Source organism: Mixophyes fleayi, chromosome 6 (assembly GCF_038048845.1).
Source record: "Mixophyes fleayi isolate aMixFle1 chromosome 6, aMixFle1.hap1, whole genome shotgun sequence".
NCBI classification, from domain to species: domain Eukaryota; kingdom Metazoa; phylum Chordata; class Amphibia; order Anura; family Limnodynastidae; genus Mixophyes; species Mixophyes fleayi.
In genome coordinates this window covers 162910938-162938272 of record NC_134407.1, presented here as the reverse complement: position 1 = coordinate 162938272, position 27335 = coordinate 162910938, and the positions used below count along the sequence as shown (strand labels likewise).

At 41.0% G+C, this 27335-nt stretch overlaps 1 protein-coding gene and 1 long non-coding RNA gene across 2 annotated transcripts in view; one reads left to right on the top strand and one right to left on the bottom strand.

The window, feature by feature from the left end:
• SKAP1 (src kinase associated phosphoprotein 1) overlaps nt 1–27335 on the bottom strand; it is a 260926-nt gene that overhangs the window by 6507 nt on the left and 227084 nt on the right. The window lies entirely within an intron of this gene.
• On the top strand, nt 9385–25831 carry LOC142094639 (uncharacterized). The gene is made up of 3 exons (XR_012677689.1): nt 9385–10256; nt 12177–12231; nt 25637–25831. It is a non-coding gene; the product is annotated as an uncharacterized LOC142094639 (long non-coding RNA).

The following is a 27335-nucleotide window of genomic DNA, read 5'->3' as shown; positions in this document are numbered from 1 at the left end:
ATTGAATTAATCAGGCCTCTTATCTGGTTCCAGAAGCCTGTCAATTTTGGGCACGACCACCATATGTGGAGAAAAGTGCCTTCATGGGAGCACCCTCGCCAGCACCGATCAGATGAATCAGGATGGATTTTGCAAAGACGCGAAGGCACATAGTACCACCGATAAAGCATCTTATAAACATTCTCTTTAATTCTTACGCAGATGGAACTAGAGGCGGCGTTCTCGTAAATTTCAGACCATTCCTCATCCAGTAGCTCCTCTCCAAGGTCCCGTTCCCAGGCTAGTTCATGGGGGGGTCTAAGAGAAGAAGAAGGGGAAGCAAGTTCGTGGTAAAGCGTTGATATCAGACCTTTGGTTGAGGATTGGCGTAGACAGAGGGCTTCGAAGGTGGAGAGAGGTCGGGTTAGCAGGCGATCTTTAGCAACACTATGGAAATGGCGAAGTTGTAAGAACTGATAAAAGTGCTTTGAGGGAATGTGGATCTGTGATTGAATTTCAGAAAACTGAGGAAAAATTACTGAGGTGGATAAATGATTGAGGTAGATGACTCCCCGCGAATACCATGGCTGGAATGAGTTATGATGTAGTCCGGGAGGAAATTCCGGAGAATTGAATAACGGAACAACCGGAGAGGGATGGGGAGATAAGGCGAATTTTTGGGATGATGAGTCCCAGATGGATAATGTATGTGAGACTATTGGATGAGATAATAGACGTTTGGGGCGACGAGGCCTCGGGACCCATAGGAGAGAGGATAAGGAAAGCAGTCCCAGACCCTCTGCCTCAATTTTAGACCAAACTCTGGCTTCCGTCCGACCAGACCATAGGACACACTGAGCAAGTTGAGCGGAGAGGTAGTATCTTTGAAAATCAGGAATCTCAGTTTATTATCTTATACATACATTCACAAGATGACAGAGATTTTTTTGTGGTATTTGAAATCATAAAGATCTTATATTCTAACAAGAAAAACTGACTCCATTTAGTACATATGGATTTAACATTGATAGACTTGAACACTAAACTGTTGTTAATGTTAGGTGGTGGAGCCTGAACATGTCACCTAGTATAAGTAGAGATGATTAGGTCCTTCCCTGTACCCTAATACAGTGGTTTGACACCACAAGACAGCTGTAGGTTATGCTACTCAGCATAACCTACAGAAATTTATATTTATGTGAGTGATTAAATGTTTATTTTCTATAGTGTATTAATATGTTAGAAAAATAGATTTACAGAAGAACTGCAATTTATGATTGACTGGTAAAAGACATTAAAATCTCAGAGGGCAAAACCACAATAGAGCCAGTATATATGCGCAAGATTTTTAAGATCATGATGACTAACGTGGGTAATATGTCCAAGTAAGAGTCAATGTACAGCGCTACACAAGGATAGAATACTACAAATTTTGCTATATGGCCTAGCTATGTGGTCCCTCCTCTTGTGGCTCCTTCTCTGATCTTTTAAGGATGCACGGGAGCCTGCACTGTATAGTCCTGCTTGGGCTTCACTGCCCATGCTCTGAGATAATAGCGGAGGTAATAGTATAGTTGTCTACATCCACTAGTGATAACTACTGGCACTGCAGGGTTATGCAGCGGCTATGGCTCTCCGTCACCTCTGGGCTCGGGCGGTAGATCCGTCACTGGTGCTACAAGGGCAGAAAGACATACATTATGATGTTAAGGATAGTGGGATGAAGTAGATATGTTAGAATAAAATTATATGGTAGATACTTTTAATCATTTTAATATACTAAAATAAAATTAGATTCCACTTATTGGTCTGTATGTGAACCAGGGGTGGATCTAGACTTTATTTTTAGGGGGGGCAATTTTGCATAATCACGCCCTCCATCACTCTGATTGGCTGGCCCACATTTAGCCCCGTCCTGATTGGCCACGCTCCCTCCCGTTTTGATCGGCGACTGGGACCTATTTTAAAGGTGGGCTTTCTGCTGCTAGAGGGGGACGAATGTCCTCATCGTTCTGCCCTGGATCCGCCACTGATGTGAACTGACATCATTGTTTAAGGTAGCAATACATGAAAATGTGATGAAAATGAGATGAGTTCCTTGTACCATTTCTAAGGGCTCCAATCTGGTATGTTCCCGCCCAAATTCCACAACAACACGCTCAAGCCCTGATAGGCACATCATAAGGTCACTTACATGCACCCTTGTTAGGTCTACTTAAAATATATAATACAGACTTTATGGAGGTATTAAAACACCTTTACATTTTATAATAAAATGATACTTATTATTTTTGGCCAGTTTATGATTTTGTCTTTTTCTATAGTATTATTGTTCCCTGTGATTAGTGGTATTCTCAGAAAAAGTGTCAGGTTATTAGTTGAGGAGTTACAATTTGCCCTCCAGACTCGTGGTAGCATAGGGTTCAGAGTTTTGTACCAGCCTGCAAGAAGTGATAAATGGGTCACCAGCAAACCATTAAGTAAAACCCAGGACTAGGACAATTTACAGGAACATAGTTTAATTGTGGGGCAATTCCTGGACTGCCCTTGCCAACTAAATAGAACACAGTCTCTGAGGCAGTGGATGTAGAAGGGGCCGATTCTATTGACAGTATAACACAGCATTAAACGATTGTAACGCTATTTTGTGTCATTATGGAGCGCGATGATTCCCCACAATTCAATTGCAAATCTAACATTCCGGTTTTTTTCTGAAAGTCGCATATTGCTGCAGGGTTGAGCCTCATGTTAAGGTATAGGCTAAAGCTAAAGGGGGCTATTTAATTGTATTTTAACCCGGCGATGTAAATTGTCAAATAGGCAGTTTTATCTCGCACCTCTCTTGGCCGGGTAAAAAATTGTAAACCCCCAAAAAGTAATGAAATTAAGAAGGATGTATTAAAAATCTGAAAATGTATCTTTTTTTTAAATAAAATTACAAAGAACTAAAAAAAAGCATTATAAAGCAGCTAGGTGGTGCTAATCAAGTGCAGTAATTATTTAATCATAAAGGATGGACTACCGTCACTACAGAAAAACAGAACCTTTGGCAATTTAGCCTGGAGCATTCAGGTGTGTGTTAACATCATATCAAGGAGTAAAAATATCTGCAATGATCTTGGAGAAGCAATTGTTTCCGCTCATCAGTCTAGGAATGGTAAAAAGGCCATTACCAAACAATTTGAGCTCCTCATTCTACAATGAGAAAGATTATTTACAAATTATGAACAATGAACACAGTTACCTATCTTCCCAGGAGTGGGTATCCCACCAAAGATCAGACCATATGATTCTCCAAGAAATTGCAATAGCTGCATCCAGGGATCTACAGTCACGGCCAAAGGTTTTGAGGATGACATAAATATTATTTTTCACAAAGTCTGCTGTCAGTTTATATGATGGCAATTTGTATATACACCAGAATGTCTTGGAGTGATCAGATGAATTGCAATTAATTTCAAAGTCCCTCTTTTCCATGACAATGAGCTTTATCCCAAAAACAACATATCCACTGTATTTCAGCCCTGCCACAAAAGGACCAGCTGACATCTGGTCAGTGATTCGCTCGTTAACACAGAGAGTGTTGACGAGGACAAGGCTGGAGATCGCTCTGTCATGCTGATTGAATTAGAATAACAGACTGGAAGCTTTAAAAGGAGGGTGGTGCTTGAAATCATTGTTCTTTCTCTGTTAGCCATGGTTATCTGCAACGAAAGACGTGCAGTCATCATTACTTTGCACAAAAAGGGCTTCACAGACAAGGATATTGTTACTAGTAAGATTGCACCTAAATCAACCATTTATCGGATCATCAAGAACTTCCAGGAGTTCAATAATTGTAAAGAAGGCTTCAGGGCGCCCAGGAACATCCAGCAAGCACCAGGACAGTCTCCTAAAGTTGATTCAGCTGCGGGATCAGGGCACCACCAGTGCAGAGCTTGCTCAGGAATGGCAGCAGGCAGGTGTGAGTGCATCTGCACGCACAGTGAGGCAAAGACTTTTGGAGGACGGCCTGGTGTCAAGAAGCCACTTTTCTCCAGGAAAAACATCAGGGACAGACTGATATTCTGCAAAAGATACAGGGAGTGGACTGCTGAGAACTGGGGTAAAGTAATTTTCTCTGATGAATCCCCTTGTTTTGGGGCATCAGGAAAAACGCTTGCCCAGAGAAGGAAAGGTGAGCACTACCATCAGTCCTGTGTCATGCCAACAGTAAAGCATCCTAAGACCATTCATGTGTGGGGTTGCTTCTCAGTCAAGGGAGTGGGATCACTCACAATTTTGCCTAAGAACACAGTCATGAATAAAAAATGGTACCAAAACCTCCTCCAAGAGCAACTTCTCCCAACCATCTAAGAACAGTTTGGTGATGAACAATGCCTTTTCCAGCATGATGGACACCTTACCATAAGGCAAAAGTGATCATTAAGTGGCTCGGGCATCAAAACATCGAAATTTCAGGTCCATGGCCAGGAAACTCCCTAGACCTTAATCCCATTGAGAACTTGTGGTCAATCCTCAAGAGGCGGGTGGACAAGCAAAAACCCACAAATTCTGACAAACTCTGAACATTGATTAGGCAAGAATGGGCGGCCATCAGTCAGTATGTGGCCCAGAAGTTAATTGACAGCATGCCAGGGCGAATTGCAGAGGTCTTCAAAAAGAAGGGTCAACAATGCAAATATTGACTCTTTGCATAAACATATGAAATACTTGTAATTTTACTTGAGTATACCATAGCAACATCTGACAAAAAGGTTTAAAAACACTGAAGCAGCAAACTTTGTGAAAACCAATACTTGTGTCATTCTCAAAACTTTTGGCCATGACTGTACAGGCCTCTGTCAACAAAGTAAATGCTATAGTTCATGACTTATCAGATAGACTGAACAAGTAGACCTTCCCTGGAGAAAGCCCCGTCTCGAAAACACCCCCATCCCTATTGTACTATGCCTTAGGTTTGCAAAGTTGCATCTGAACAAAACACAAGACTTCTGGAGCAATGTCCTCTGGACAGATGAGACCAAAATGGAGTTATTTGGCCTGACTACATTAAAACCAAACACAGCATAACCACAAAAACCTTACAGTAACTGTAAAGTAAGGTGGTGGAGAGGTGATAATTTGACATTATTTTTCAGCCACATAACTTGTAGGGCTTACATTCATTGAGTCTACAATTAACTCCTTTTCATATCACAGTATTCTAGAGGAAAATTAGATCTAATGTCTGATAGCAGAGACTTGGTCGAAACTGAATCATGCAACATGACAATGATACCAAGAACACATACACTAATACAGAGCAATGTAGACTAGTTCATTTTTTTGTCACTGAAATGGTTCAAGAAGATTAGAGGTTTACCAAAAGTGGTAAACTTCATAGGGTTCAAGTATACATGGCTCAAGCACTGAGCAGCCAAACCTAGTGTTCTAATTGACTATTCACTACTCAGGCTGAACAGTTGAATACTCTGGATACCATTTGACTGCAACTGTCCCGCAGATGCTCGATCGGATTGAGATCTGGGGAATTCGAAGGCCAAGTCAACACCTTGAACTCTTTGTCATGTTCCTCAAACCATTCCTGAAGAATTTTTTGCGGCAGGGCACATTATCCTGCTGAAAGAGGCCACTGCCATTAGGAATACCACTGTCATGAAAGGGTGTACATGGTCTGCAACAATGTTTAGGTAGGTGGCAAGTGTAAAAGTAACATCCACATGGACTCAAGGTTTCCCAGCAGAACATTGCACAGAGCAGCACAGAGCAGCACACAGCCTTAGCCAGCATGCCTTGTTGCCATAGTGCATTCTAGTGACATCTCTATCCCAGGTAAACGACGCACATGCACTGGGCCATTCATATGATGTAAAAGAGTAAGTGATTCATCAGACCTGGCCACCTTCTTCCATTGCTCCAAGATCCAGTTCTTGCGCTCACGTATCCATTGCAGGCTTTGGCGGTGGACAGGGGTCATCATAGGCACTCTGATCGGTATGCAGCTGTAGCCAACTGTGTGTTCTGTCTTCTTTATATCATAGCCAACATTCACTTTTTCATCAATTTGTTCTACAGTAGCTCTTCTGTGGGATTGGATCGGAGGGGATTGGGTCAGACAGGCTAGTCTTTGCTCCCCACGCACATAAGCTGTGGGCTCCCATAACCCGGTTGCCGTTTCACCAGTTGTCCTTCCTTAGACCAGTTTTGGTAGGTATCAACCACTGCATATCGAGAACACCCCTCAAGACCTGCCGTTTGGAGATGCTCTGACCCAGTTGTTTAGCCATCGCAATTTGGCCTTTGTCAAAGTAGCTCAGATCCTTACGCTTGCACATTTTTCCTGCTTCCATCACATCAACTTCAAGAACTGACTGTTCATTTGTGCCTAATACATCCCACCCCTTGACAGGTGCCATTGTAATGAGATTATCAATGAGATTTTTATTGATTGAAACAGATTGGCTATTGCTTCATCTGGATCAATTTCAAATATAAGATAGGGATCGCAGGAGGACCAAAATAGGTTGAACTTGATGGAGGGACTGGTGTCTTTTTTCAACCTCATCAACTATGTTAATGTTATTCACTTCACTTGTTTAATGTTGTGGCTGATAGTGTATATTGGGCACAACTTCAGACAGATATCTTGGACCCCCCTATAACCTGCTATGTTTTCATTAGTGGCTAGTATACAAAACAGAGCTTATTCCATTGATTAGTATACAAAACAAGCCTCAATCTAGTGGCTGGTGTTTTAAACAGACCTGCAATATGGTAGCTAGTGTATAATAGGGCCTTCAATATATGAGCTATCATCTGACAGGATCTCCAATCTGGTGGCTAGTGTTTCAACCAGACTTTGAACCTTGTGTCCAGTGTATCGAAGGACCTCCAATCTTGTGGCTTTTGCATGGTAGGACTTAAATGTGATGGCTAGTTGAGAGATAGCCGGAGCTGTCAGTAACATCTAGCTGATCGCTCGTAGAACGCTTGTTGCTTTGTACATCGTGGCAGACAGGAAACTGTTTGTAGTTTTCTTTCAGACACTAAAAGCAAATCACAGCTTTGGGAGCTGTCAGCTGATACCGGCAGCTCCCTGCGGTCTCCCCAACAAGGAACTACTAAAGAGCTAGAAGAGCATTATTGGCGATAGAAGTGGACCCCGGCTATTCCAAGGTTGACATCGCTGGGCCCCCATTCAACTATCAATTTTTAGGGTCCTGTACGCAGCTCCCTCAGATACCCCTCTGATGAAGACCAGTGTTAAGTGTTGAACACTGCTTTAGTGTTTACACACATTTAAAAACCTCCTGCACACTCTCACTTAGGAGATTTAATTCCAGCAAATGATTCAAATAATCAACAACACTTGTGTGGCTTAAAATAATCAATGTGGAAAAACAACAGTTATCACAATATTGTAAGTAGTGTTAAATGTTATTCTTTTTATATTAACATGCATCTGCCTCTTACACACAATGTAAGCTAGAATTTTGTACTTTGTACCTCTGTCATGCTACTCTATAATTTTCCCCTCATGGAGATTTGGGAGTCTCCTGGCCACTCCAGGAGAGAGGGCAAGTATGTCCTCTGTGGTACCACTAATTCCTAGTGAATTGATAAACTGTATTCTCATGAATAGTGGTTAAGCCCACAAAATACTGTGTGTAAGTGACAGATACACTTTACGTGTGATATGAATAATTTAGCCCAAACAATGTACTCTATCCTTTGCGTTACGGTAAACAGCGATGGAGAGGGACCCAAATTGATCTGCAGCATTCTGAAATACATAATTGAAGCAGTAAAATGGTGGCAGGTTCTCTGAAATAGGCTGAGGCTGGCAGCATGGACAAAACGACGTCAAAGATTAAGTGAGCTTTGGGCAGCCTGATGGGTTAATTATGGCAGGAAATGACAGCTTACACTAGTAGGCCCTTTATAGAAATGAATAGAGACTTGCAAGTTTCTTATGCTGTGAGAAGAACGTGCCCCTAAATAAGCTCATGGCAGAAATATTGAAACATACTCCTTTGTCTTTGCTGTGTCAGCTCCCAGCTTCCCGCCTGCCAGCACCAGGACAGGAAGGCGTCATAAAAACCAGTCCCACTGCCTGAGCCACTCAGGGCCTCAGATTCGCACACAATCAAAAGATACATACTAATTAAATCCGGCACACAACCATCCGCACCAAACATTTCTCTCACTGCAGCGTGCCAAAAAGAATTAAAAGAACATTAAACTCCCAGCAATAACATCTAAACTCCCATTCCCTCTGCCAAATTGCACCACTCTGGATTATACAGATGTTTGTTAATTATGCTAATTTTTATTAAACTATTAAAAGGAAGAGTGTGCTGGCACAGCCAGTCTCAAATATGCTGTGCTCAGGATCCTTGCTACTCATGCTTGCCCGAGCACAGCTTTCCCCTCATCTCTGAAAGGTAACCTTCAGAGGGCACTGCTGTTAGGGCCAGGACAACCCAAAAAAACTTGACTGAACTATTATTTAATGAGGAGAAAACTTGTACGAGTTCTCCAGTAGTATTAACTACTCTTAGGTACCATGTTCCCTGATATACACCCAGATGCAAGATAATGACTGAGGCAAGGCGGACATAAATCTGGATCATAGCATCAGCTTGATGTATGTCCTGGGTGTCTAATCAATCACAGTTATTGGTTTATGATTGCTTATTGCCAGTATTAGTGCCTGTCTGTCATACATTATTGTTTTGAAATGAATAAATTAGAACATGGAGCTTCTGTCTGTTCTCCCGCCATGTGATGACAGTGATCCATCTCTCCCTAAGCTTCCATATAATGTAGCAAGGAAGAAAGGTGTTGTCATGTCTGTGACAGGGAATTATGGCTTTGTCACATACACATTTGCTGGATGAGGAGGATCGCAGGACATATCTGTAGTCAACTGGCACGAATACATCCCAAGACCCCCCCAAAATTAACAATCCATGTAAACAAAAGCCCTTTGGGCTTTTAAAAGCTCTGCACTTCATTTATGACAAACTATTATGTTTGGCCCACTAAATGATAATGTCAATAAACTTGTTTTCTCCCCCCAGCAACAATAAAATGATTAGTATTTTTCTGCCAGGGAATGCACCCAGCAGCTTGCAAAAACTGAACCGTCGCTAGTCAAAAGCCATTGACCCAAAACACTGGTACAGTGACTGCAAAAGTGACATTAACTACTTGCATGCCACGGCAAGATCGCTATAGAAATGAAAGTTTAAACAGCACAGTAGGTCATGCACATATGTCAATGAGAAGCATTTGTATAAATAACGAATGACCCACCCATCAGCACGAGGGGCAATATCATTATGTGACTAATGCTATAAGGGAAAATGCTATGAGAGAGGATAGATAGGGGTGGCAAAAAGCAGCCGTCGTCTAGCCGTGACCCTAACCTGCTGCTAATACGAGAAGCCTATGAAATGCAGCCATTAATACTGACTCCATAAAGTGCGCACTGCTCTGACTGCACTCACTCCCTGAGGCACCGCAGCACAATTTGGAAACAATGTGAAGGAAACGTTTAATCTGCTCAACCCATCTGTGCTGCGCATTTCTCCAGCTCTCCCTGAGAGAGAGGCGCCTCCAATCTCCACATTGCCTTTAATATTCTCCTAAATCACATCAGCCGCGCGCTGGAAGGGCTATTGCTGGCGGATCCCAGGTTCATGTAAAGTGCACGGGGAGGGGGACAGGGAGACGCGGAGAATTCCTATTTATTAGAGAAATATCTAAGTCTCGTCTTCTTGGCCCTCCGCAGAACTGCTGCCGAGCGCTCACAGCTCCTGATTAAGCTTTCTCGTTACCAGATGGGTGGAAGTGAAGGGTGTCGTAATTTGTATTTTTTGTTAATTAGCTTTGCTGTGTGATCTGCTGCTACAGGGGATAGGTACTGTGCTGCCTTCCATCTCATGGCACCGGCTGGGGCTCTGACAGGAGGCATCTTCCACCATTCACAAGGTGACCGGACCCCCCCCCCCAATCCCTCCCCTCTTGTAGGGTCTGGATATGGAGGGGCTGCATTCCTGTATCTGGGAATAATTTAATCCTAACACGGAGAGGGTGACAGATAGAAGGCTGCAGCCTGTTGGCGTGTTACCTCATCTGCACAAGTGTATCTATGGTAACAGCTTCTAGCTTCATTTCCTGCATCCCCTAGAGGGGTGTCACAGTCAGATCCACCTGCTTCTCACCCTCCCCGCTCCGGGGTCATGCTAAGGTCGGCACAATAAATGAATGTGAGTACTAATGATCTGTTTACTGGCTGTTTATGTTCTGTGTGTCAGGGGCACTCCAGAGCTCATTATGCTTGCAATTAGACTGCGCCACTGCTAGATATTTAACTCTTTTTTTTTTTTCTTTTAAATTAGCATTTTAATAACATTCTCTAAGCACTGAAACAAGCTGGTCATTTTTCACAGGCAAAGTTTGAGCTGTAGTTGAAACTTTCATAAGAGATATGCTTGTTCTTCGCCTATTAGCACAGGCAGAGAACTGTATGTCTGGGAGGACAGGTGGATCTCAAACCCAGGGCAAAAAAAAAAGCCTGTCCACAGTGCTCCTAATATAACAATACTAGACAACTTCAGCTATAATTCTGAATCTTTAGGAGAGCTGGGAGAAATGTTTCACATAAATGAGACCTCCTAAATAAAAGACGCTTGTAACTCCTAGTTACAGGTTCTGTTAATTTGCAGAAATGGATGACAAACCTCCCGCCATCTCAAATGGCCAAAGGGAAATACTACTTAGGACCAATTCACACATATTTGCTCGGAAAATGGTAAACAAAATACATAAAAATAAAAGCATGAACAATAATATATACTTTAGAACTGTTTGAGTAATGCATTTTCTATGTTCTGTGTTTTTACCAGGGCCTCAATATACAATGGGCTGCCTAGGCTGCAGCCTTGGGCATAAATTGAAATTTACTGTAAAATATAAAAGTTGTCCAAAGTAAAAAGAAAACATGAATGTAAAATATAGTAAGGTTTTAATCTTTCCATAGGCAAGTATGGTGACAGACACAGGCATGACCGTTCCCTTCCCATCTTCTGCCCCGGTAGTGCTTATTCATGCCTCTTTTCTGCTATATGGTACAGAAAACAAAATGAGTGACCAAGATTGCCATGTAGAGCTGAAAAACATGGGAATATAAATATTGATGGTGGGGTGGTGAAGGAAGCTCTATTTTAGATTAAGGACAAGTTTGTTTTTATCTACCTCGCATTAGCCTGGTGTGAAAGGTAAGGGGGTTTCATGAGCGTATGACACTAGGGGGGACTGAACTGTTAATCAGGCTCTGTTTTTTGCCAATACAATCCATTGTACTGGTTGCACGTGTCAACGCTTCGGAAACAGGTTTTTCTAGTGGCACAAGTTTGAAACGTTGTAAATACTTTCTTCCCATTTTTAAAGCGCTTTTAAAGAGTTTGTTTGCATCCATAAAGCTCATAAACAGCAAGTGTGAACAAGCCCTAAGATGTTTGTTAATGGGTTTTTGATGCACAAACGGGCCAGGGCAAACTTTGATATAAACTAAAGCAGTGTTGGCTAACCTGTGACACTCCAGGTGTTGTGAAACTACAAGTCCCAGCATACCCTTCCAGCAATAAGCTGCTATAGATTGGCAAAGCATGCTGGGACTTGTAGTTTCACAAACACCTGGAGTGTCACAGGTTAGCCAACACTGAACTAAAGCTACACAGGCTATACTATATACAGCTACCAGTGCTACACAGCAGTAAAGTAAAAAAAAATCACAATAATACATGTATGAAAAAAGTACATAAGGAGTAAATATATTCAAGCAGGGGCCTATCTAGATATTAGAGGGCACTATAGCAACATTTTGTAAGTGGTCATCATGAACCCCCCAAGGGTGAAAAAAACCACACATATGCACATGCTTTGACAGATGAGGCCCCATAGCAGCTGCAACGTCTGCTACTATGATAGTTACGCCTTATATTCAAGTACAGTCTAAACTAATCCTTTATGCCCAAGGTAAGGACCATCAGTTTCCAGTTATAAATTACTACTACATCCAATATCTATATATACTATATATGATCAGGATTAAATAATTTGATAGCTACTTTTTCTTATAAAATATGTCCTGGAAACATTAAATAAAAATATGACTTTTTTTTTAGACAAAGGGTGACAGAAGTTTTTAAAGATCTCTGGCAGGTGGCAAGTGTGACACAGGTACATTTTTCCAGAAAGAGGGAGCTTGGCAGGAGAAGGGCAGAGGGGCTAGATTGTTATTGAAGTTAGCAACTGTTAGCCGACATCTGGAAGAAGATCCTAATAAGTGCTGTAAATTGCACAAGTAAGATGTTTACACTTTGTCTCAAAGAACATGACATGGATATTATTTTACCAGAGTACTAAAACAGTTTGTTTTGCGTTATCCATTGTTTCACCTGAGAAAGAGGAGACTGATGTACCTTTTTAAAGTTGGAGAAGTTCGAGCTATGCGCATAAGATGAAGTCATCTGTGTACAAATACATGGAAGCTGATTTATATACAGAGTGTAAGTATGGCAAACAAAAGCGGCCCCAAAACAGAGCCTTGACATCAGGGCCGTAACTAGGGCTGTGCGACAGGGGCGACCGCCCAGGGCGCAACGCTGAAAGGGAGCGCAATTTAGGAATATTTTAAGTTAATTTGGTTAAAATTGATGGCTAGGGGGGCGACATTTGTCTTTCTCGCCAAGGGCGCTAGAATTCTAAGTTACGGCTCTGCTTGACATATCCAAATTTTGCAGTGTTTGAAATGTCTTTGACAAAAGTTAGCCTAGTGCATGTATTCCACATGTGTCTGTAATCATAAAAGGTCTTAACTATGTGCTCCGTCCTTCCTTTGCGGGAATATTATGCCCCTCTTTACAATCTATGTGTAAATGTATCTACTCTCATTGAGGTATCTGGTAAGATTCAATCTTACCTGGAGTTAGATCATCTCACACATGTGATAGTCACAATCCGAGAAATTTAAGAGAGAATTTACAGCAGAGGAGCTCTCAGACATGATGATATCTTTCAAAACAGCAGTGGCTCTTTGCCCAGGTGGTTTCTCTGTCTATTATAGAAAATTGGCTCAACCACTTTCCTCTCTGTTGTTTGGTCTAACGCAAGTCATATGGTGAGGAAGTATGATGAGGACACCACCAGGATAGAGATTGGGATTCCAAAGGAGCCATATGACACATGTAGGGTACATCCCTGGCTGCCAAGCTGTACACAAGACCCAAAAAGCAATTAACCTAACTTATATAGTAAATAAGGTGGCGGTTCCTGCCCTTGTGATGGCCTTATAATTTGAAAAGGTTGATAGGACTTTTATGTGCCACAGCCTGCAGTCCTTTGGGTTCCAAGATAGGGTCATACACAGCATTGCATATTTATACTATAACCCCATTGCTTTGATTCTGGCGAATGGCTTTGTTTCATGTTCATTTCCAATCAGAAATTATACAAGGCAGGAGTGTCCCCTGACATATTTCTATTTGAATTAATTATGGGGCCCCTGGCTGCTAAGCTCTGTAGAAAACCGGATATAGCTGGGGTAATCCTCTGCACATCTTCTCTGAGATCTGCCTTAACTGGTCCAATTCGAAAGGTGTCATATAGACTTTTTATAACCTATTACAATTCCACAATCAATTTTAGAAGGACTCCTTTAAGCAGCAGGACATATGAAAAGATCTTGGATCCCGAGGAATGGGGCAGGATCTGTGAAATTGCAATTAAGAGCTTCATCAAGGTTCTTTAAAAAAAAGGTTTTTTTATGGTACATAGTTCCTTCTTCTCTTTGTGCATTTTCTGTAATGTTGCCAGAACACTGTTGGAAGAATTGTGAATCTGGGGGCACCCTGGCTCACATATGGTTATCTTGTCCTAAATTAAGGATGCTAGAATGAAGTACATAATTTAATTAATTTTATCATTGGTCAACATCTCCCTCCCTGTTTGCCCTTTACTCTCCTACCTAGATACCTAGAGCTCTCTCAGATATCCCCAAACACGCACATATATATATTGTCACATTTTAAATGAAAGAAACCTTAGCCCCAAATCTAGCACAGCTCTAGTGAACGTCATCTGGCAGACCCAACAATTTTGAAAATATAACAAGCATACTACACTAATGCCCCAATAAATTCCTAATCATTTTGTCCTCTTGGATTGACTATCATGAGGCCCTCAGACATAGAGAGTTTGCAGTTTTTGAACCTCCGACAAGTACTCTCCTCACTCTTTGTTCCCTTCTCCCCTCTTGTTTTTCATGTTCCCATACTAAAGTCCCTTCTATCCTCACCCCTCTTTCCTTCCCTCTTTCCACTGAAATGTAGACTGTCCCCTTTCACAATTGGATCTGGAATTTTCCAAAACAGTAGCCACCTGAAGTTTTATTCGCTAGCCATACTGTTTCCCCTATCTGGTTCAGTGCAGTGTTCTTTATCCTATCTCTAGAATATTGATTGGTTAAAATTGCTTTACTGATGTACTGCTTCCCAGTTATTTATTTTTTTAAAAAAATCAATAAAATATTTAAAAAAACAAACAAAACATAGCTCAAGTTTATTTCAGTTATTTTATAGCAATATTAGTCTAAAACACAAAAACTTCTGAGCGACTTTAGTGTCTAAGGAGTACATTTATCAAACCTTCTAAATAGGAAATGTGGAGGTGTTGCCCATAGCAACCAGATTCTAGCTATCATTTATGTAGTACATTTTAGAAAATTATAGCTAGAATCTGACTGCTTTGAGATCACTAGATGACTACTTGTGATCAAAGTCCAGTCCATAATTCGTACTTACAAATTATCTATTTATCCCCCCAAAATTATGTGACTCACAACTAATTGCCTCATTGATGTGCTTGTCCTGCCCTCTTCTCTAGGTGGTCTAGGTGACTGTTGGATTTCACCATGAGCTCAAAAAAGTATAAGTAGCAGCGGCTGTAGTCTATTCAAAATTCACTATGAATGCTGTGTGTACTTCTCCACTCCTTATTGTACAAGCAGGCTGCACTTTCCATAAACCCATACAAAGCACAGCGATATGCTGCCTAAAGCGGATCCATGAACATTCAAAGAAAAGACTGGCAATTTACCAAAATAAGTCTAGATCAGGTTTTTATTTTTATTTTTTTTAAAAAAAGTCAAAATGCCAGCCTCCTCTCCAGTGACATCTTACCCTGTGCCCAGCCTTACCTAGTAGCATGTAATGAAAAAGCGGCACAATGCTCACTCTTATTTTTATTCCACTTCTAATTATGCCAGACTAGTGGGTGCACATATGAAGTATGGGAGCTTACATGGTGAAGTTCCTGAGATTTTAGGTCACAGGACAAAATGAATAATCCATCCATGTGTTTATGAGAGTACGACGAGAGGGCCGGTCTTGCAGACTTCATCTGCTTAGAGAAGGCAGAATAAGTTGGTGCTCATAATTAAAAAGGACTTGCAATAAAAACTAGATCGGAGTTGATTCAATTGATGACACTATTGTAAATATGGTGTGTAATGAAAACAGAGGGAGGTGCAAGAAGAACGTGTAAGAAGTTGTACTGGATACCTGTCTAAAGTGCCCAGTCTTTCAGGATTTTATAAGCGTAGACCAGGTATGTCCAATTATAAATCTGCTTGTGGGCTTTAATGCTTGGCCTACCACAAGGTTATTGCTAAAATCTAATTTATAGGAATGTGTGGCCATATAAAAACAATCGTTTTAAGAAAATATGATTATATAATGTGACCCTATCCTGAATGGCATGCTGTCAATCTTTTGGGCCTCAACCCACTTCCTTTTTCAAGTGCTGCTATTGCTTCTGCAAGACTTTTGTCCTCCTTCATGAGCCAATGTCATTGCAGCATCATTATCTCTTATACGATTCTTCTTATCCTTACTGCAAAGCCTGGTTACCCTAAACTGTTATGGTCAGTCAATGGGATGCTTGAGAAGGGCAATTATGGGAAGCATCAATATAACAGAGCAGATGAAGAAGGGGTCTCTCTACAGACAATGGGGTATATTTACTAACAATAGTTTTATCATCATTTATAACCCAATGGGCTTTGACTTTAATAAAATTGGCATTTTAAACAATGGCTGCAAAGTGATGAGAATCGGTGGTTCGTTGGAACCGCCGCTTAGTAAATATACCCCAAAATGTAGCTTGATGTTTCTGCTGGTTCAAATACTATGATTGGTGAAGGACTATACACGTTATTAGCTATTCTATATATTGGGCTGCACAGGGCCGTCTCTTCCATTGGGCACGATGGGCAGGTGCCCAGGGGCCCTGCAGGCAAGGGGGGCCCGTCCGAATACTTTTTAAATACTTACCTTGCGGTCACATCAGCGGTGATCCGGCTCCCTCCCTGGTCCCCTCTTCCGTGCTGTGCTCGCAGTGAATGCTGGGCGTGATGTCACACCCAGCATTCACTGCAACCACAGCACGGAAGAGGGCAGAAGAGACTCAGCGGCACGGAAATAAGAAGGGGATCGGACTTAAGGTATGTTAAGGGGGCCCCTATATATATATATATATATATATATATATATATATATATATATATATATATATATATATATATATATATGTATGTATATATATGTAAAAAAAAAGTGATTATATATATATATATATATATATATAATCACGGTTTTTTTTACATATATATTTTTTTTACACACACACACACTATATATATATGTATATATATATATATATATATATATATATATATATATATATATATATATATATATATTATTTTTTTTTAGGGGCCCGGTACACTGTATTGCCCGGGGGCCCATAAAGTAGTTAAGGTGGCCCTGGGGCTGCACCCTTCACCTGTCTTTTTTTTTTTTGCATGATTTTCCTATGGGTTAATAAAACATATTTAGTATTTAAACATGTATTGTTTTTCTATTTAGACATCTGTCAAATTTATGTGCAGCCGTGCAATAATGCAAATGTGTTTTTATTGTTTAATATTAATTAGTACATTACAAATCTAGCCAGTATTTCTTATGTAGTCAAATGAGTTTATGTCATGTGCCAGTAAGCGGCATATAGACAGCAGTCCGTTTTAAAGGAGATGTCCACTGTACTTAGAACCCAGGTTTTTAAACACATTATTTCCAATAAATTAAGATTTAACAATTTCTTGGAAGATAGATATTTGTTCAAATCTTAACTGCTGCACTGCTATCCATTATTAGGATTGTATGTACAGGTAACATGCTATATGATATATAGCATACTTGCCTACTTTTGAAGGCAGCTGTCCAGGAGGAGGTCCATCGAGGGGGCGTGTCCACGCATGTTGCGCCATTGGGGCCACGATGCCACATTTAGCCCCGCCTCCACCCTCTTCAACAACGGAGATGGCTACATCCGGGATGTTTGCCTGCTTTCTCGGGAGTCCGGGAGAACTCCCAAAAATTCGGGAGTTTCCCCGAACATTCCGGGAGAGTAGGCAACTATGATATATAGCTATAGCAGTTTTGGTATTTTAATTCTCAATTTGTTAATTTTACAGTGCACATTTAGGGCCTGAGTCGTTAAGGAGAGCAAAGCATAACAAAGGAGTACTTTGCACTTGGGCAAAACCATGTTGCATTGGAGGGGGTGGTAAATTTAAAATGTGGAGACAGATTTATAGTGGGGGTAGAGCATGTCCTAGATCAACATTACATTTCAGTGTAAATAAAGCTATCAAGTATTTGTGTGCTACATGAAAAAACAGACAGTATTTAACCTATGTGCAAAATAATAAACTAATTTGCACCCCTTGCATTTCAACATGTTTTGTCCCGGAAAACATTCACTCCTTTTTTTTTTTTTGCCTTAATCTACTTATTGACCCTTAAAGTTATGTTTCAGTTTTTATATTGGAGAATCTATGCTTGAAGGACCTTAATGTTTTTTACATTTAAACATGTTTAGTAAATATTTACATGATATTTTGCTGAAACTGGTATACAGTGGTATGTAAAGTTATTTTTAGGTACACAAAAGTTTGTCGTGGTAGAGAAGCTACAGTCATAACCCATGTACTAGATAGAATAATCCACATCAACCATGGAAGTACAGGAGTACTTCTGTTATGGGCACTGGAAGAAACTGGAGTGTAGCCAATTTAAAAAGCTCTTGTACAGCTTGTGTGGGCGAGAAGAGACAGTTTATATAAGCAGAGGTCATGCATGGCCCATGGAAGTGAATGGTTAAACCAATGCTGATAATGCAAGGAAAGCCTGTGTAATCAGGGGAAGAACAGTACATGGTTCGTGTGGACAGGAGAGGCACATGTGTATGCTAGTAAGTACAAAGTAACCACAGATTTGTGTGTGTACAGGTAAAGCACATGCCAGTAAGATTACGGGACTAGGTATTGGACAGGTGTATATGCTTGTGGAGGCTGAGATAGGAAGGTGTATGAGCTAGTGTAGGCCTGGCCAACCTGTGTTGTGAAACTACAAACCCCAGCATGCTTTGCCAGTAGACTGACAGCCTATAGAGGACAGTGCATGCTGGGACTGGTAGTTTCACACACCTAGGGGCCACAGGTTTGCCAGACCTGAGCCAGTGTCATCAGAAAAACAGGTGTATAAATTTGTACTGGAAGTGAAAGAACAGGGATGTGAGCAGGGGAATCAGAAGTGCATAAAACTGTAGGCCGGGGATACAAGTAGGGCAGAAGATCACAGGTATAAGCTTGTATAGGCAGGGGAAGCACGGATGTATGTGCTTAAATGGGGACTGTAAGTAAGGTATATATACACGATTGTGTAGACAGAACAGCACAGGTGTGCAAGCTTGTGTGGACGGGAAAACACAAGTATACGCTTGTGTAGGCAGGGGAAGCAGAGGCGTATACAAATGTCGCTATAGAGGAAGCAATGGTGTATAAAGGGGTGCAAGCAGGGGAAGCACAGACGTAGAAGCTTGTGTGGCAGGAGAAACATATGAATTGTCTTGTGTGAGCAACTGGTGCAGAGCTTTATACATTTATGTGTACAATAGAAGCACAGGTGTACAAGCTGGTATGGGGAAGGAAAACTACAGGACGCTATCCTGCATTCTGAAGCTCTATTGATCTTTATATCATTTCTGCTACAGTGCAGGAGACACAAGGCTCACATCTATACAGTTGTGTTATTACGTTACAATGGATTCTTCGTGGAGATAATTGCAGTGAGCGCCTTTAATTGCTGATTTATATACTTTACCGCTGACAGTAACCAGTGCTGGAGGGAGCTCAGTAATGTATTTTCTTTAATAAAAGTGGCTGATTTCTTGTTCTGTATGCTCCCCCACTTGGGGATTTAAACTTGGGTATAGTATTCTTTATTATTTTAGGACTGACTTGGGATTTAGTCTTGTAATATCTTAGTCAGCACTATAGAAATTATATTAAGAGTTTTTTTCCAGAACCATCAGAACCAAGACGTGCACTAAAGCACATGTGATTGCAGGCATTTCCCACAACACTAATCTAGTAACAATATTGTGTTTATTACTGTTGGGTGAATGGTAGTCTATGCTGCAGCAGTATGGTGCCTTTATTGTTTGTTTCTACTTGGTGTCTGCAGCCTCTTAGAATAAATACACATTACCCTCTACTAAACTGTGGGCAGCACAGGGCTAAGTGGTTAGCACTTCTGTCTTACAGCGCTGGGGTCATGGGTTCAATTCCTGACCATGGCCTTGTCTGTGTGGAGTTTGTATGTTCTCCCCGTGTTTGCGTGGGTTTCCTCCAGGTGCTCCGGTTTCCTCCCACACTCCAAAAAAAACCCCATACTAGTAGGTTAATTGGCTGCTATCAAAAGTGACCCTAGTGTCTTTGTCTGTCTGTCTGTGTGTGTGTGTCTATGTTAGGGAATTTAGACTGTTAGCTCCAATGGGGCAGGGACTGATGTGAATGAGTTCTCTGTACAGCGCTGCGGAATCAGTGGCGCTATATAAATAAATGGTGATGATGAGGGATAGGACTGCCAATCACTGGCCTTAATACTGGCCGAGATTTTAAAGAAAAAACATATTTTTTAAATACTATGTATATTAAACATAATAGAACATTGCATTGTATCTAATTGGAAAAAAACGTTGGTACTTGTTAATTATACGAGTGCCATATGAAAAACCTCTGCCCACCTTTTATTCAGCTAACCTTCTGGCCGCTGTTCCTGCTGCAGGGACAGCGGAGTTTGAGGTGCCTGAATGACATTTTAAAATGGATGGAGATGGGATGGAGTCCAGGGGCGGAGATTGTTTCCCTCTCTGCCAGCCGCAGGTTCACCACAGAGATAACCAAATCCCTGGAATGACAGGTGAGCAGAGTCCATGTTTTTCACGCTTGTATAATTAACGAGTACCTTTTTTTTTTCCTGATGCTATTCCTCTCTCACAGGGTATGGATCTTCTTCCACAATAGTGACAAATGCTGGCTAACCAAAAAACCTAAAGTACAGCATCACAACAACACAAATACGACTCTATACCAAGTAAATAAAGCTTGAATATTACAGTGATTTTCTTTAACTCTTATTTCCACCAGGACAGTTATATATGTCCTTGTACTTACTGTGTGACTATAAAAGTAGGTTCTGCTGGTGGCCCAAGTGCCTCACAATTATGGTTTACCCACCACTAGCTATGTTCTCTTTCATACTCATCCTAAGCAACTGTATTTCATCACAGAAAAAAATACTGTAACAACTAAAATTTGTTTCTGAACCCTAAAACTGCAAAATACTTTGAGCAACAAACATATTTTTGGGGGCATATTCAATTGTTAGCGAGACGGGTGAAAATCCCGCGCTCGTTTCTTCCTGTTCGAGCGCTCGTTTTAAAAAAAAAAAAACGCTCAATTCAATTGTTAACATTGCATCCACCCCCTCGCGCTCTATTATTGGTCCTAGCGAGTTTGAAATGAGGAGTGGTTAAGGCAGTCATTTTAGTATAAAAAATTAATGCAAATTCATGCAATCAAGAAGGGCCCCAGCACTGCAAAAGGAGATTGGGCCCCTACACTGCAATCAAGAAGGGCCCCAGCACTGCACAAGAGAATGGGCCCCCACACTGCAATCAAGAAGGGCCCCAGCACTGCACAAGAGAATGGGTCCCCACACTGCAATCAAGAAGGGCCCCAGCACTGCAAGCAACAATGCGCGCCCCCCCCCCCCCCCTCCCCTGATTTTACAAGCAGGAAGAAATTTTTACATTTACAAAAATTTCTTGAACACTGGCCAAGCATGGACATTTGGAAGGTACAAATATTTGTGGGACAGTGGGCAAGCCGGACATTTGGAAGGTACAAATATTTGTTGGCACTTTGCGTAAATGAGTGTGTGTAGGTAAAGCATCAGAAAACTGAGGATTTTGTCCATGGTGAGTATTTTTTTTTTTTTTAATAAAAATCTATGGTGTACATGAGGGTGTTTACTGTATTTCTTGGGGTTTTATTATTTTTAATAAAGATTTGTGGTTGGAATGAGGGTGTTGTGCTTTTATTTAACATTTTGCTTTGTGGAACTACAGATCACAGCCAGCCGTGGGTGTAAGAGCATGTTGGCACTTGTGGTTCTACAAGTGCCAACATGCCTTGTGTGCCATGGGTACGCTGGTGCTTGTAGTTAGACAAGTAGCAGCATGCCCACACTATTTAGGCCAACATGGCTGGCTGGGACATGTAGTTCCACAAATCAAAATTGTGGTCTTTGGTTTTTTTCCATACAAAATCCCCATTTATTACCCTAATACCCACAGCCCAGGGGTAGTAGGAAGAACCCTAGTGCTATCGGCACTGGGCCGGGTGTCCCTAGGGGGGTGGCCTGCTTACATTTTTCAGCGGACCACACTCCCTAGGGAATCCAGGGCAGCGCTGAACAGTCTGTGGGTGTTTAGTCATTATGGCCGTGGGACCCAAACTGCGTTCCCCCCCCCCCCCTGCTATAGTGCCTATCACCCCGGTTGGTTTGCCTAGTGCTGGTTCAATTGAAATAGGGGGAACCCTACGCAAAAATTTTCAAAGATTTCAACACGCACAGCAATAGCCTGCCAGCACTAGGGTTAAGACTAAATAGAGTGGGGAGCAAACGCTTTTTGGTTTTAAAAAATAAATAACATGCTACTTTTCACAATGTTGATGAGAGCTGACTGAGGTGAGGTCAGGCACAACCACCCCCCCCCCCCCTAAAAAAATAATAAAATAGTACTTTTCAGTTTTCAGGTTATTTTAATGAACTTTTACACCTATTTTTTCAGTTTAATTTATATTTTTCTTAACTTAAATTTTTATTTTATTTCTTTGAGCAGACCAAGGAGGTGCGAGTTGAAACAGCAGATTTGCCTGTATCACCCACAGCGTTAAAAAACAATTGAATAGCTTTTTCCGCTGAGGGTTCGCATCCAGCCTATACTTTAACATTGACAAACGTTTGGAGCGCGATTAGACCGTTTCGGTAAAAAAAAAAAAAAAAAAAAAAAAAAAAAAAGATTTGAATTGCGGGAGAAGTTTCCGTGCTCGAAAAAAAAAAGAAAAGACTTAACGCGCTCGAAATTACAAACTCGCTAACAATTGAATACCTCCCTTGGTATCCTATGTAATCGGGAGACATAGCAACCATGGGAGGAATGATGGAGAAAGTATAACAACATATGTAACGGGATGTTCTGGTCATAGAACTTGAGTGGTGTTCTGTACTCAAACATAGGTCTTCTCTTCTTCCTTCACTCTGCCACTTCTCAACTAAGCTCCAAAAGCTACATTTGCTGTTCACTGCGTCTCCACTACACTGGATCTATCAAAATTGACCTGTCTCTCTCGCTCTGTGTGTGTGTGTGTGTGTGTGTGTGTGTGTTAGGGAACTTAGACTGTAAGCCCCAATGGGGCAGGGACTGATGTGAGTGAGTTCTCTGTACAGCGCTGCGGAATCAGTGGCTCTATATAAATAAATGGTGATGATGATCTGCACCTTGTGTTATAGGCACATACCTTGGCTATTAGGTACTTACATCTATATGAACAGGGCTTGGGTATCCCTAAACTAGTGCATACTGGTCATCCCATTCTGTAGTTGGGCACAGCACCTGAGAATTCCCTCAAAGGGGGTGGCAACATATTGTGTCCTGAGGTAGAATGGATCATACATGCCGCCTGCCAGCATTAAGGACTGTCTAATCAGGGGGCCACGAGGTATCTCAATGTGAAAGGGTAGGTCAATGTGAAGTTTGCGAACTAAAACAGCATACTATCTAATTTCACTTTATTCTTCTTACCAGTATTTAATAAGTAAGATCAGTTTAACTAGTCATGTGCAACGTACTTTGCCCTCAAAGCCAATGTGACCTCCTTCAATTTTGTTGACTTTTTAATTACTCCGCTGACAATTCTGTTTGAGAAGTGTCTGGAGAACCAAACTGAAATCAAATGACAAACTAATTCAAGTAAAATGTGATTAAAATGCGCACACTGCTAAATATGCACCAGGTTATATATTAAGGCGACTATTCCACCAGGACAAATATCTGTGGATTTTCCTCCAGTTGTGGTTGTCTTTATAGCCCTTTTATTTTTACCAAGCACTGAAGAATTGCAAATATTCTATAATACATTTGCACTAACCAAATTCCTTGCTTGCTAGAATTACATATAGCAATACAGAAGCTTATACGTAAACCAGGGGAAGTGGGGAACTATTTTCTCTGTCCTTCTGTGCAGGCCAGTAACTATTGCTAGAACTGATTTAGAGCAGGATAGAAAGCCACTCCGGCTGCTGCACAGTTCACATATAGGATTAAGTTGTCGCTGGTAACAACCTTATGATATTTCTGTACTTGGCTCGGTTAAGAGCTCTCTTCCAGCTTCACAGTGCACTTGTTTGCCCTTGCTCTATTTCCCCTTCTGGATCTTGCTTGGTGTCTGCGCTCATTTATAAGAATTACCTGATAGGAATAAGGCTGCCAGGGCTTGTTCTAGACGATTGCTTTCTGTCTCAGAAAAGGAATGACCTGCTGAATGTGACCGGCGTGTGACCGCTGCCTTCCAGCTGACCCAGAGTCCTCTCAACTCAATAGCACCTCCTGAGGTTAATAAATGGGGTCAAATGTCCCAGCTCTGCCTCCTGAGTCACCACACACACATGCAACCTCAGAAAGCTTGTGCACAGTGGGGAAGCCATGAGTCAATTCCTGCACCTCCTCATTAATACAAATTATCCAGCCTGCACATTGGGACATAGGCCACAGCTCTGGCTGTAATGTAGAAAACTGGAGTGAAAGCAAACCACCAGCAGAGGGCAGCAAGTACCTTCTGCACCCCGACATATAAATATGTTTTATTTATGGCAACCAAGGAAATGAACTTTTGTGTTTTTACAACGATGTTGCCACATCCAGCTAAATACAATTAAAACAGGAAATAAACAATCCCTCCAGTAATTAATGCAAACTTCTCCACAGGTAAATTGGATACAAAACCAGAGGAGCATGGCAATAAAGCACCTCTAGCAGCTAAGAAAACTTGAGGACCCAAATACATGCGCTTTAGGGCCTCCACCAAAAAATGTATCATAAACCCTATGTAACACCGCTGGCAATTGCAAGGAAACGTGGGGTTTACACACGGCAGATGGACAGAAATTAGAACAGCAAAATGAAACCTGCAGCATCCACAAGATTCAGTTTGTGAAATTAATTACGGCAAGATTGAAAAGGAAATTAAGATGCAGCTGAGTGCACAAGCCTCCCTTGCATCTTACTTCCAGACACAGCGCTCCCTCCATATATCCATGTTAGAGTTACACACCTTCCCTGCAACCTGGAATGGAGGAAACAGCTTGTCACTGCTGACGAAAATACATACAAAATAGCACATAACACCCGAACAAGTGTGAACACAAAAACATACCTTACAGTGGTTTCCATTTACGGAACATGGAAGTAAATTGTTGTGTTGTTTACTGCAGCTCTGCTTAAAATTAGGAAGAGTGACTAAGTAATTCCTTCACTTCAGTCTGGGACGGGCCATTCCTACCAAAGGATCACTCCCCATAGAGGTGAGAGGAACAATGAGCGGAGGTTCCATCCCGAATTGGTGGTGATGTCCGGCTGCACATAACGGCCAATTGAATTTGTCGCCATAGAGTGCTTCATTTTTAACACCACACTTGATTACCACCAGATATATTCTTAGTATTACAATGTATTAACTCAATTGCACATGTCACCTTCTTTATAACACTACCCTCATTAAACAAACAATTTTTGGCCTGTATTTTAAGTTGTTACAAAGAGAGAGCACTGTATTATTTTAAATTCTACATTGACCTCTTATAACTACATTTACAGGCAGACTCTGCATAACTCAGTCCAATGTTACTTCTCTTTTTCACTTTTTTTTTTAAATGTCAAAAACCAAGTTATAACTGGCTGCTGAGAGGAGTCAAATTGCTTGAAATAGTAAAGCAATACATGTCCTATGAAACTTGAAGTGTCATAATGGGTTCATCAAGCTGTACAAAGTGTTTCCTGTTCATTTGGGGTTAAAATGTTGGTCATTCAGATCTATACCTGTCTTTTTCCCAAATAGGGCCCCAACATTCCAGGATCCAGGCAGTCATATTAGACTATATGGACTCCATCAGTCTTAATACAGGTCTGGGCTGAATCACTGCTTGCTGGCAAAAGGAACCCTTCATCTGACAGGCTTGAATCTATAAAAGGATACCCAGGTGGACCATTAAGTATGGTCTCTGTACAGTACAGTGTAATTGATATATTCTTGTGAGTGATATAGCCATTTGGTGGTATAATAAATAAAAACACTTATTTTGGTTCAAAGATCTGTGCCTAGGTATGCAAATTTGTACCCACGTTAACAGTAACGGGTAAAGGGTGATGATGCAGGAAGTAATCCAGAAACTGGCCACCAGGGGCCTAAGAACAGTCTCTTCTTCAGCAGAGAAACACTTTCCACTCTCACCCCGAATAATGTAATAAAAATCTTCACACAAACCAAAGTGTCTCATGTAATAAAAATATTGCCCATGTCTCCACACTTGATCATGATTAATTTAAGGCACATACAAGATTAAACCGAATAGCATTGTTAAGAGAAAAAACAAACATTTATTTGACTGAATTGAAGTAGTAGGAGATATGATATTGGTGTGAAGTTTATATATTAGTAAAGTGCACCGCTAATGATTATTCCACCTCACTGACCATTGAGGTACACTTCTACTCTGCGAAGGAGTCTCCCAAAAGTGGAGATAAGGTGGACATCATGAAGTGGGCGGATCACAGAGGTACAGTGGTACCTATCTGGTACACCTCGGTCAAGGACTAAAAGCATTTAATTTTTTTACATATAGATTTGTGATTATTACTAGTTTTCTCATATATATATATATATATATATATATATACAAAAACATTTTGTATTTAATGGGAAGACTCCAGTTAAAGCTGTAGTTCCTGTTTTCGACAGTATATAATGTACAGAAGACATCTCTTCATCTGTACTAGAAGTATGCTTTGTCCCCACTGTTGTAAATTCGACAGTAGAAATTCACATGTGAGACCAAAGAATAGTAATCTAAATGGGGGACAATTAGGAAAGCAATCACATACTGCTACACTGGGTTAAGCAATCTCTGATTTGTTTTCCGTGTCCACTGATTTATTTCCAACTATTGTACAGGTGTATAGAATTTATTAGTACACTTGTGTATGATTTGTTAGCAGGATAAGGTACCTAACAACAAATATACAATTCCCTGGGTCAATAACCCCTATTTTGATTGCAGATACAATTTATTTTAAAGCAGGACATACACATGGCGAGTTTATCCTCCAATTTTGCATTTAAAAACCAGAAAATATATTGAGCAGTGACCTTGACATTTATGTAAATAAATAACTAATAAAAACTGCTAATTAATTATTGGGGAATTACACATTTTCCACTATTTTACTGCATGTTAACTACACAGACCAGCGACTATACAATACAGATATTCTAAGACATAATTCTATCCTACATCACATTTGTGGGTTGACATGGTAACAAGACGGAGTCCCGGCTAATATGCAAAATGTGTTCCAATGAGTAGCCTGTGATAGCTACTAACGCAGCTCAATTTTTGGACTAGCCCCACCCATACGAGGTAACACACACCTCTAACAAATACACTAAGTAAGCCACCAATCTACATCAATTGCTATATGAACACAACTCTATCATCAACTTGACTGCAAAGTATTACAAGTGAGGATACACTATTCAG